Source organism: Nycticebus coucang, chromosome 5 (assembly GCF_027406575.1).
Source record: "Nycticebus coucang isolate mNycCou1 chromosome 5, mNycCou1.pri, whole genome shotgun sequence".
Lineage (NCBI taxonomy): Eukaryota > Metazoa > Chordata > Mammalia > Primates > Lorisidae > Nycticebus > Nycticebus coucang.
The window spans coordinates 1,749,069-1,760,919 of NC_069784.1; the positions used below are offsets into that span (position 1 = coordinate 1,749,069).

At 44.8% G+C, this 11,851-nt stretch overlaps 1 pseudogene; it reads left to right on the top strand.

The window, feature by feature from the left end:
* The first annotated feature begins 11,256 nt into the window (after positions 1 to 11,256).
* On the top strand, positions 11,257 to 11,851 carry LOC128586625 (40S ribosomal protein S8-like; annotated as a pseudogene).

An 11,851-nucleotide genomic window follows, 5' to 3' on the forward strand; every position in this document is an offset into this window, starting at 1 on the left:
TGAGAACTTGGCCACCTTAGTTAAAAGATACCAGCTTAACTGGACAAATACACAAACTCATGAATTAGTAAACTCAGCAGATGCACTTTCTAAAACTACTCAGAAGGATGAAAGAACTAAGGCCTAGAAGATTATGAATTTGCAACTATAACAACTAACTAGTGTCAAAAAGCCAGGCCATTTCAAAAACATTGTAAAATCTTAAGTGACAGCAGGGACAACAAAAGGACGAAAGGTGACCTCCCGTCTCTTCTAGTACCTTAGGAGAAAGGGAAGTTTTCAGAGATGGAGAACAGACACAAGCCCATCTACGCCTTTTCTGTCCTTAGAGGCTGTCTCTTAACCTGCTCCCTCCCCGGAGTAACACAGGGATGTCTAGTGAGCCTCGGACCTGCGAGTCCCGGCCCCCGACCTCCAGGATCCTCATTCCTGCCTGCTTGTCCCTTTGGCTCCCAGCTAGCTCTCAGCAGAGACATTTTGCAGCTTCGCGATGCACCCATTTCCTTCTCTCAGAAGGGGGAAGTGTATCTAAATTTATAATAGAATATAAATTTGACGGAACAACCGCAGAGTGAGACTGCAACTATTGAAATTATAAAAACCCAGATGGAACAAATTTTTACTAAACTCGGACGATGATTTATCGCAAGCGTTGCTGGGCCACTTATGGTCCTGACCTTCCAGTGACATTGGTAAGACATGTTCAGCCACCTCCATTAAACCCAATTAGACCTTTGCCCAATATTAGACAATGCCTTTTAAGGCCTGAAGCAATTGAAGGAATCAGACCTATAGTAAAAGATTATATATAGAAAAGGGTCAGTCACTCCTTCGCCAGCTGACATATTGCTCTAATCCTTCCCAGAAGGAAGCCAAATGGGAGGGGCTGGCATGTTGCCCAAGACTTGAGAGCTATCAGCAATATTGTGGTCTCAAAACATAGGTGGCCCCAAACCCCACATTCTGCTGCAGTGGTCCCTGCTAAAATGCAGTGCCCCCTGAGTGTTCCAGGAGACCGCGTGTCAGCACGCATTTGCCTTTCCTGGGGAAGAACACCCACGAATGTGGACTGTCACTCTGCAGGGTGCACTAGGGGCCCCACTTTTCACAAATATTGAAGTCTGACTGGCCTGGTGCATTTCTCAGGGGTCTGCACTCATCCAATGTGGGGACGATCTCATCCTCTGTTCCCTGAACACACATGCTTCAAGGGACCACAGCATATATCTCTTATGACAGCTGGAATCTAACAAACATAGAGTTTCCAGAGAGAAGCTCCAGTCCTGCCCGATGCAGGTAAGATACTCAGGACGTTTGATTTCTGAGGAAGGGCAGTTTACAGACACAGACAGGACTGAAGGCATTCTCACCTTCCCTGACCCTCCACAAAGAAACAACTGGAATTGGCTGGACACTGTCACAATTGGATACCTGATTTTTTTTTAATGGTCAACCTTTATACTCTTTCCTTACCATGGATCAACCTGGTTATCTGGTTGGGCCACCACAGGGACCAAAAGCCATACAAGTAAACGAGGAAAGTCTGACAATGGCACCCCACCCGTGGACCTTCGTGTTCCCCATTTATTCATGAAGAGCAGGGAAATAGACTGGGGTCCTTAACTGGGAAGTGTGGGGGCGTAATAGATGTGTTAAGGATCACAGCGCACCTCACTGCAGACCCCCCCCTGCTCAAGCCCAAACTCTGCTGCTCCAGGATGATCTTAATCCCACCTGCGCCTGTGGATAGGGAGAAGCCATCCTGGCCGTATCTCCATGACAACCAGCTTCTTGCACCGAGACGGTACCTATGAGAAACACCTATAGATAAGTCAATTTATTTTGGCTTACTGATTTTCTTAAAGTTTTTCCAAAACACAGACTTCATTACAGTCTTCTGTAAATCAGATATGATTTTCTCTGAAAACATTTTTGTATGCTCATTTAGTTTGATCTCCTAAACGGGAATGATGAACAATCTTAGCAAAATGGCTCAACAAATTTTCTCTTGAAAAATTATTACCATCCTTGAAAAACAACACAGATGTACGCTACTAAGAAAAGCTGAAATACCAATTTGAATTTCAAAGTCACAAATTCGATAAAAAGATAGTCCTATTTTAAACACAATAAACTAAGATTATAATTTGACCCTATGGAGAATCTAAGAATATACTAACTTTAGGAGAAAAAAAAATGGTAATAGTAATTTAACTAAGATCTAATTAAAATTGAATTACAATTGGAGTATTTGTATCCTCAATAACAAAATATTTCCTTAGTTCAGAAAAAATTAGCATCTGACTAACGTGTGTGTAAAGCTAGAGTATTTTTTGGCTAGGGTTCAGTTGAAACATGGATGAAGGAATTGATAAGCTAACTGTACTTCTAATAACTGTGTCAGTGAACAATTAAAACCTAAAATGACATTTAATTCTCTGATTGGATTAATGCCAATCCCTCAAAGTCAAACCAATCATTTTAAAAAGATGGGAAAATGAAAAATTTTTTTAAAATCTTAATAGTCAATTTTAAAACAGTTAATTTAAATTTAGTTTTAATAACTACAAAATATTTCAAAATTTTAAAAGCTAATTTGATTAAATTGAAGCACCGTATCCAACAAAAAACTAATTCAGTGGCGATGGCCTAGTGAAAAAGCGCTTAGACAAGTGCCAGGAAGCTGACTTTAGGGGAAAAAGAGCAAAGAGGGGAAGATTAACTCTACCAAACAGGTGCCATGAACATGACGCGGGTGACGCACACACTTCTGTCCCTGATTCAAACATTATAAAAACTACCCATTTAACACCAACATTTGTAGCCTTTTAATATTTTGAAATAAAAAGTAATATACACTAACAAGCTATGTCTACAATGAGTAAAAGAAACTATTATCCAATGATACCGTACTGAGCAAAGCTACTATACATATAGAGCAAATAAGAACGAACCCAGGAAAGAAATGTGCAGAGAGAAGATGTCACCCTCATCCTGTGCAGATGCCGACAGCCAGATTCAAGACGTTCCAAAAATTTATTCACACTCCACGTCTTAACCGGCGTTTCTCCTTTCTTCATTTTTATCATTCCCCTCAGGAAACTTTCTGGATCTTTTAATCCTGACAGTCAGCCCCAGGTTTTACCATCACCGATGGAGTGTCTGTTTAGGTATTGTATATCCACGCTGCTTTAGATATAAAAAGAATAACTTGTTGTCCCTGAAAACAGTTTTTACTGAGAATGCATGAAATAAATAATGAAAGGTTTATAGTATTAAAATATTTTAATTTTTTATTTGATGAATAAGTTGGAAAAAGAAAAATCGATTTTAGCACTGAGATATGTAGATTATTTGCAAAGTAGCTTAACCCTCAGCTAGTCAATTGTACCAAAAGCAGTTGTTGCTGAAGTGGCGTTGGTCCCCCTTCAGACAGTACCATGAGACCTAAAAAATGGTCATGGCAGAGCGATCTCAATAACCAGTGGGGAAAGTCACCAGCATTCCATGACCTTTAAAAATCTGTCGAAATATTTTATTAAAAACTCTTAACATCATTTACAAATATAGAAGAAAATGCAAAACGTTTACAAATAATTTATTCAGTACATTGTAATTTAAAACATTAGAAACATAGAGAATCAAAGTGTTTTATTTCACTGTAAAACCTAATTCAGAGCAGTTTGAATGGTGCTTGCTTTTTTTCATCAGATAACTTGTGGTATTTTGTAAACATCTTTTCTATACCGTGGCAATTGTTATATTCCTTTTAAGTTTGGACCAGCTTCCCATTTTTGTGTGTGTGCTTGCAATGTTCTATTTCTATGTCACATTATATGGCCTTTAGTGTGAAGGGTTTTGCCATCACTTTGTCCTTGTCACCCTACCCACTGTCCCCACTTGTGTGGGTGCGTTTGCCTTCGCTGCATCCTGATGGATGTGTGTCTGAGTCCCTGGAACAGCGGCAGTCGGAGAACCATGAGCAGGATTTCTCCTACAGCCCCAGTCATGTTCTGTCCAGACCGCACTTCCAGCATCAGCATTTTTCATTTCATCTTTGGTGTTCAGATCTTTTGATGTCCACTCTGGGAAACGTCCAGCGCCTCACAAAGAGACAACACGACCGAACACGTAGCTGTGCGTGGACTGAATGACAGGTGTGCAGGGATGAACTGATGTGACTGATCACCAATCGTGAGGCCCACGTGTCATTTACATACTGACCTGGGGACTGAAGAGCTAGCAGAGAGGGTCGCATTCACGCATTTATTCAGTTAATATACTGCCGTAACTGAAATTGGAACTGTGCTTTTAGGAGACTGGTGTTATTTAACTAAATTGTGGTCACTGACATTTCTGCCTGTGGGAACCATGCACATCAAGGACTATACTGAGAAAGAGTCCATCTAAGTTGATATCTAATAATGAACATTGAAGCATCCAAACAAAACATCAGACCATGGTGAGCGGAGATTGAGGCGGCTTTCAATCAAGCTTAAAATGTGAGTGTCTTAGGATGACAGAACTACAGACGTAGAGCGGAGCTCTGAGGGTCCCCTGGTTGAAACCTCCAGTTGTCCAGCATGCTTATTATGGATTATTGCCCCTCCTTCCGTTCTGACCTGCTCATCACACAGCCACATGCCGTCCAGCTCACTCAGCTCCACATTTGGAAGAATCGCAGGCAGCCTGAGCCATCTTCCACAGGGAATCCCAGAGGCCCATCTCACTGAACACCGGGAGGCGGCTACCATGGGCTTTCTCTTTGTCGCCACCACGTGTGGGTCGGAACCAGTAGGTGCACCTTCTGGTGCCTTCTGTCTCCTCTTTTACCAGTTTCTGGAGGAATGCAGTCTGCGCTCCTAAATTTGTAAATGGGATGACTTCAGACCTTTCATAGTCTGATTCCGGTTTCCATCTGTGTGATCTCCAGAGTCAACATCACTCCTCCACCGGATCATCTGCATACATTTTGGACAAAGCTTTCGGCCAGGGACCAGGTATCTTCCAGATTTTGCACTCAGAAAAAGTAACATCTCCTATATGTCAATAACATGAAAATTTGGAGAGATGGTTTTGGGTTGCAACATGACTTCTGCAAATCCTCATATCTGTCGATGTAAATTTTTACACAATGAAAGCAAATTGTACTGTTCCCAGAAAGTATCATTCGGGCCCTTGCTGCCCATGTTGCAGCTTATCTCTGTCCTACCCCACTGGCTGTCCTTACTGAAAAGATGAATTTGGAAATTTCAGGGCTGGCTATGCCTCGGCGTTTTTAACTGAGGTTATAGCAGGTAATGCTCTTCCAGATGTAAAATCCTTTCCAGCTGTAAAATCAGCTCAGCAGGCAGAACTGATTGCCCTAATTCACACTTGTCAATGGGCAGAAGACAAACAGCTAACAACCGACAGCAGACACGGGTTTGGGGCAGCACGTGATTTGGGGATGCTTTGGAATCCAAGTGGCATCTGAACCCATCAGGTCAGCCCATCAAAAACGGTCAAGGCTCCAAGCTCTTAGAGGTAATACCAAAACCCAAATCTTTGACCATTAGCAAAATTTCTGGTCATTCAGAATTGGGTACTTTGGGGAAGAGCAACCACTTAATCGATGCTGCAGAAGGTGACAGCAGATGACGGGTGTCTTGAAATGACCTTCCAGACAAAAACTTCACTGGAGAAGGCTCATGCAGGAGCTCCCCAAGAGGACACAGATCTCCGGAGAGATAACGGAGGAAAGTTTTTCCCAGAAACAGGCTCACGGTGTGGAGCTACTGGTAGACCAGTCCTTCCCTTAGGGCTGTCATTACACCTTTTCTATGGCACGTTCCTGAGCTGACTCATTGGAATCCACATAAAACAACAGCCTGGGGAAAGCCGTGCTATTGGAATCTACCTACTAACATTGCACAAAAGTTTTATTCTTGCTGTATGACTTGTCTCAAACATAATCCTGAAAAAACCCTTCACTGGTCCCAAGGACATTTTTCTTCACCTTTTGGACCCTTTGAGATATGGCAATTGGACTTTCTCCAGATGCCCCCATCTCAGGGTTACTGAGCTACAGATCTGTCATGGTGCTAATTTACATGTCTCTCACTGCTACAAGCCTTTCCATGTTGAAGAGTTACAGCCCAAGAAGTAAATAAATTGTTACTGGAAGAGGTAATTCCTTCATAGGGAGAGTTCTGTCCAAGCTCCATAGCCGGCTCTGTGCTCAGGAGTCAGAGCGCCAGTCTGTGAATCAGGGTGTTGAGTTCAAACCTCGCTCAGGCTTTATATCCCCCAAGCTACTGAGGAACACACTTTACAGTCAGGTAATTCGATCCACTTGTAAATGTGGCCTCTATTCCAACATTTCCATTGTGTCTATTGACCTCAATTGTCCAGACTGGTGGAACACTCAGTGGTTTAATAAAAACTCAATTGGCAAAGCTAACAGAAATTTTTAATCTTCTCTGGCCAAAGGCTTTCCCGTTGGTTCTCTTAACCTCCAATCCACCCCATTTGGAAAATATCAGCTCTCTCTTTTCGAAGTGAGAACAGAGAGGGCCAGGAGGCTAGACAAAGGGGTCAGGAGCCTGCATGTCTGAAAGGTGCCTTCTTCCGTTACTGCCAGGGTCCCATAAAAATGTCACCAAGACCTCCAAATTAATAAAGGATGCATTTCACAGCAAACTCCTAGAAGATGTAGGTGTCAAAAATCATGGTCTATAAACTGGAGATTTCATTTACCAGAAACAGCATCAAGTAAGAGGTTCTGCCTAACCCCATTGGAACAGATCATATCAAGTATTGCCAACCAGTCCCTGTGCTGCTACATTTAAGGGCATTGACTCATGGACTCACGTTTCCCGTTTACAGAATAAACTCTTCTGTCCCAGGAGATCTACAATTAAAGACGAGTCAAGGTCTTCCTGACCAGGACGACAAGCAGCGGAGGTCTGCTGTGGTCTGCGTCCACCCTAGCTACAGACCAGGCCTGCATCACGCATGTTTCAGGGTTCCAGCACTTACCACCCATGAAATACTCGGTCTCTTTTCTCTTTTGACTGAACACTTAGGTTTTTAGGCCTTCCTCACCTTGTAGGGATCCTTTTTTGGTGGCTTTAGTAAAGTTATTATAATATATATACACACACATACATACATATACACAGAGCTATCAAGCTGTATAATATGAAAAACATATGGACATATGTGGCTGGATACTTTCCAGGCAGCTCTTTAACACACACACACACAGACACACACTTCTCTTAAGATATACTAGTTCTATTTGTATATACCTTAGCAAAATGCCTATGATCAAAATTCTATTTTTACTGTCTTCAATTAATTCAATGGTAGCATGGAGAGATAATTCTCTGACCTAAGTCTCACAAACCATTGCCGGTGTGGGAAGTTTGACGACGTGCTGGGTTTGCAGCCCTGAACACTTTTGACCACAGTGACCCAGGGGAGTATCCTGCCCTAACTTTCGCCAGTATTCCTGATTGTACCCACAACGTAACTCAGGACTCACATAGGCAAAACCCGTCTGTCTGCTCTGTTTGACTCACCCTAACCTGCCTGTCCCATGTTTCAAGTGAATCCATTAGAATCTTACCGTCAAATTAGCTGCCACCTCACTTTTAAATGATAGTGATAAAAACCATGATGTAGTTTTAAAAAAAGTCCCTCCTGCCCTCTGGCCCCAGCTCTGACCTGGTTTAACCCCAGAGCCGAGCAGCTCATCTGTGCCGCTCCAGATTTGTTTTTGTCCTTGGAGGGGATCACGACCAAGGGCCTGTCACTGTCTGCGGCATGTAAAGATGAAGGCCAATGCCTTTTAGGGCGTTTGGCCGATGTTTCACTCACAGACGCAGCACTGCAGGAGCCGGTGTTGAACTGGCCTCCTCATCCTTCCTCCAGCCGCGACGCTGATCTACTCGATGCAGGTTTGGTGTGGGGAACCCCCCACTGTCTGCACAGCCGTCAAAACGACTACTCTGAGCGCTCTGGGGAGTGCACTTTTTCCTTGGTGAGATGTCACATGATTAGAAATCTCCCTAAAACCTCAGGCGTATCACTGATGAAACTGTGGCCTCATTCACAGCTCAACTAAAAGCTGTTAATTCACCTGCTATGGTTGTGCTGGGCAACCACGTTGCGTTAGATTAACACTAGTTGAGCAGGGAGGTGTGCCCAGAGCCAAACAGCTCCTGTTGTGTGTGCACAAACACTCCCGTGATGTAGAAACTCATCTAATAAAAATCAGAAAGGCCGCTCGGCCACAACAACCCCTAAAGAAGGACCAGGATCACCACCGTCTTCCTGGAATTCTCAGCAGACTCTGCACTGGACAGGCTCCCTTTGGTGTCAACCGTCTTCCTGGAGTTCTCAGCTGGCTCTGCCTGGACAGGCTCCCTTTAGGGTCAACCGTCTTCCTGGAGTTCTCAGCAGACTCCGCACTGGACAGGCTCCCTTTAGGGTCAGCCGTCTTCCTGGAGTTCTCAGCTGGCTCTGCCTGGACAGGCTCCCTTTGGTGTCAACCATCTTCCTGGAGTTCTCAGCTGGCTCTGCCTGGACAGGCTCCCTTTAGGGTCAACCGTCTTCCTGGAGTTCTCAGCAGACTCCGCACTGGACAGGCTCCCTTTAGGGTCAACCATCTTCCTGGAGTTCTCAGCAGACTCTGCACTGGACAGGCTCCCTTTGGGGTCAACCGTCTTCCTGGAGTTCACAGCTGGCTCCGCACTGGACAGGCTCGCTTTGGGCTTTGGCAGACACACTCTCCTTTTGGTTATAATTCTCCTGTGTGTCCCATTTCTACTATTCAATTTAGTAAAACATTACATATTTGTCATTTTAATTATTTTGAGAAAACTGAATTCATGGTACTCTGAAGATTGGAGATTATTAAGTAAGCGACAGCAGCTGGAGGTGGCCGGTCTGACTGAGACCTCATCTCTTGGTGATGTCATCCCAATTTGAATCTTAGGGCTCTTAAAAATTCACCTCTGAGATGTCTCCTTCTCTCGTCTGCATGCTGCACCACCCACTCCAGCATGGGACAGGACTTGGCACTCAGATTTTGATCACCAGTGCTTTCAAGAAGAAAGACTTTTGATCAAAAGTAGGAAACAAGGAAAGAAAAGAACTTTCATCTGAGAATAGCAAGCCCTTTCAAATTGTCAGGCCCAGAGGGGCATGAGAATGAGACAGCAGTCACATCACTCCCCCTGTGAACAAGGCGTTCACCTCTTGAAATTGGTTGCTGTTGCCACAAGTAGCTAAAAGTTAACCTAACAATGTGGCACCAGAAACCAGACACTATATAGTTTAAGGATGAAGGGCGGCACCGGTGGCTCAGTGGGTAGGGTGCCAGCCAGATATACCGAGGGTGGCAGGTTCAAACCCGGCCCGGCCAAACTGCAACAACAAATAGCTGGGCGTTGTGGTGAGCACCTGTAGTCCCAGCTAGTTGAGGCTGAAGCAAGAGAATCGCCTAAGCCCAGGAGTTGGAGGTTGCTGTGAGCTGTGTGAGGCCACGGCACTCTACCAAGGGCCATAAAGTGAGACTCTGTCCCTAAAAAAAAAAAAAAAGGAAGAAATGAATAGCCAATCACTAGTCAATATTATTTCTATAAACCAATGAGAATTCCTGACAAAGAGCTTTGTATCAGCCCACTCCCACTCCACATCCCCCTTTTTTGCCTTTAAAACCTGCTGTTATAAAAGCCAAGTAGTGCTCACATCCCAGGTTCCCTGGGTCTGGGTCTCCTGGGCAGCTGTCTCACTTTGGCTCTACTGATCTCTCAAATCACACTTTGTGCTTTGGCCTCTTCCCTTTTGGTCAACACCTAAATGCTTCAATATCCTCTCTTGCTTCGTACCCTGCTTGAAAATTCCAAGGTCAATATTTACAGTCACTTATTTCAGTTCCTTCCTCGTTTCTCTTACTTGCAGGCAAAACCACAACCCTGGCTAAGTCCAAATCTCCCCCATTCCACATCCACATCCAGCTGGGGGTGCCGAGGGGGAAACATTCAAACAAGTTAATGGAAACCACCTTAAATCCCTGACCAGGAATGGGAAGGGCTCCCTAACGCTCCCAGGTTAGTGTCCTATATTTTCCTGGTCACCACCTGGGGAAGGCTGGTGGTGAGAAGTGTAGGTATACAACTGAAAATGAAAAGAGAGATGACGTTTGAAATCAGAGAACGGTGAGAGGATCAGGAGCATCACAAATGAATGAATTTGCAGTATCGTGAGAAGGAAAGATTCTGAAGGACAATGACCACACCACAGACAATAAGGACAGCACTTCAACACGGCCTGGGAGGTGCGATGAGCAAATGGACGACCTCCACATGTGACCAGATCTGGCCTGACATAACACCGGCATGGCCTTTTGAAGGCAAAGGGCTTTCGCTGCTGGACAGAGTGCAGGGCTGGGAAGATGGCGTCCGCATGCCGCATGTGCTCTGAATCAGCAATCGGGGGCAGTGTTCCACCTAGTGCCAAGGTGGAATGCAGTGTTATTCCACCTGTTGCCAGGGTGTATGATTTAAGGACCATGTGATACAAATAGAACTGGCTCCAGCTTGCTGTTTCTTAGATCTAACTTCCTCAGAGCAGGGGCCCCAGTAGCAGCTGTTGTAACCAGTAACTGTGATGCCATCTGGCTGCTGTGGGCACCTCCTGCCACTAGACCAAAGCAAAGTAGGGCACTTGCTTGGGAAAATTCACTCTGATTACAAAGAGGAGATTAAGTTGCTACTGCAAATGTGGGTGAAGAGGGAATGAGGAGACTCAGAAGGCTGTACAGGACACCTCTTAGGCCGGGGTCCTCAAACTGTGGCCCGCAGGCCACATGAGGTGGTGTGATTGTATTTGTTCCCATTTTGTTTTTTTACTTCAAAATAAGATATGTGCAGTGTACATAGGAATGTTTTCATAGTTTTTTTTTTTTAAACTATAGTCCAACCCTCCAACTGTCTGAGGGACAGTAAACTGGCCCCCTGTTTAAAAAGTTTGAGGACCCCTGTCTTAGAGCTTCTGAGTCCTGTGGCAAAAGATCACGGGAGACTGTAGTTGCTTACTGCAGCCAGGACGGCCAGTGACAGAGACAGACACCCTTCAGAAAGACGTGGGTGACGCCACTGGGCAAGGAACTACAACCAGCTGAGCCACTCACCAGGACAGAGACGAAGGGAAGTTTACTAGAATAAGAAAGTTGTAAATACAGCTCTTTCTAGCCAGCATCGAGCGATGGGCATCTCTCAGGACAACTGGCACAAGCGCTGCAAGACCGGGGGCAAGAGAAAGCCCTGCCACAAGAAGCCGAAGTGTGAGTTGGGACGCCCCGCAGCTAACACTAAGTTTGGCCCCCGCCGAATATGTACAGATCATGTTCTGGGAGGTAACATGAAATACGGTGCCCAGAGGCTGAACATGAGGAACTTCTCTTGGGGCTCAGAGTGTTGTACTAGGAAAACAAGGCTCATTGATGTCGTCTACAATGCATCCAGTAATGAGCTGGTTCGTACCAAGACCTTGGTGAAGAACCACATCATGCTTACTGACAGCACACCACACCGACAGTGTGTGAGCCCCCCTGCGCACTGCCCCTGGGCTGCAAAAAAGAAGCCAAGCTGACTCCAGAAGAAGAAGAGATTTTAAACAAAAAACATTCAAAAAAAATCAGAAGAAATATGATGAAAGGAAAAAGAATGCCAAAATAAGCAGTCTTCTTGTGTCCATTGCATCAAGACCAGGCCAGTGTGGCCGAGCAGATGGCTATGTGCTAGAAGGCAAAGAGCTGGAATTCTATCTGTGGAAAACCAAGGCCCGGAAAGGCAAATAA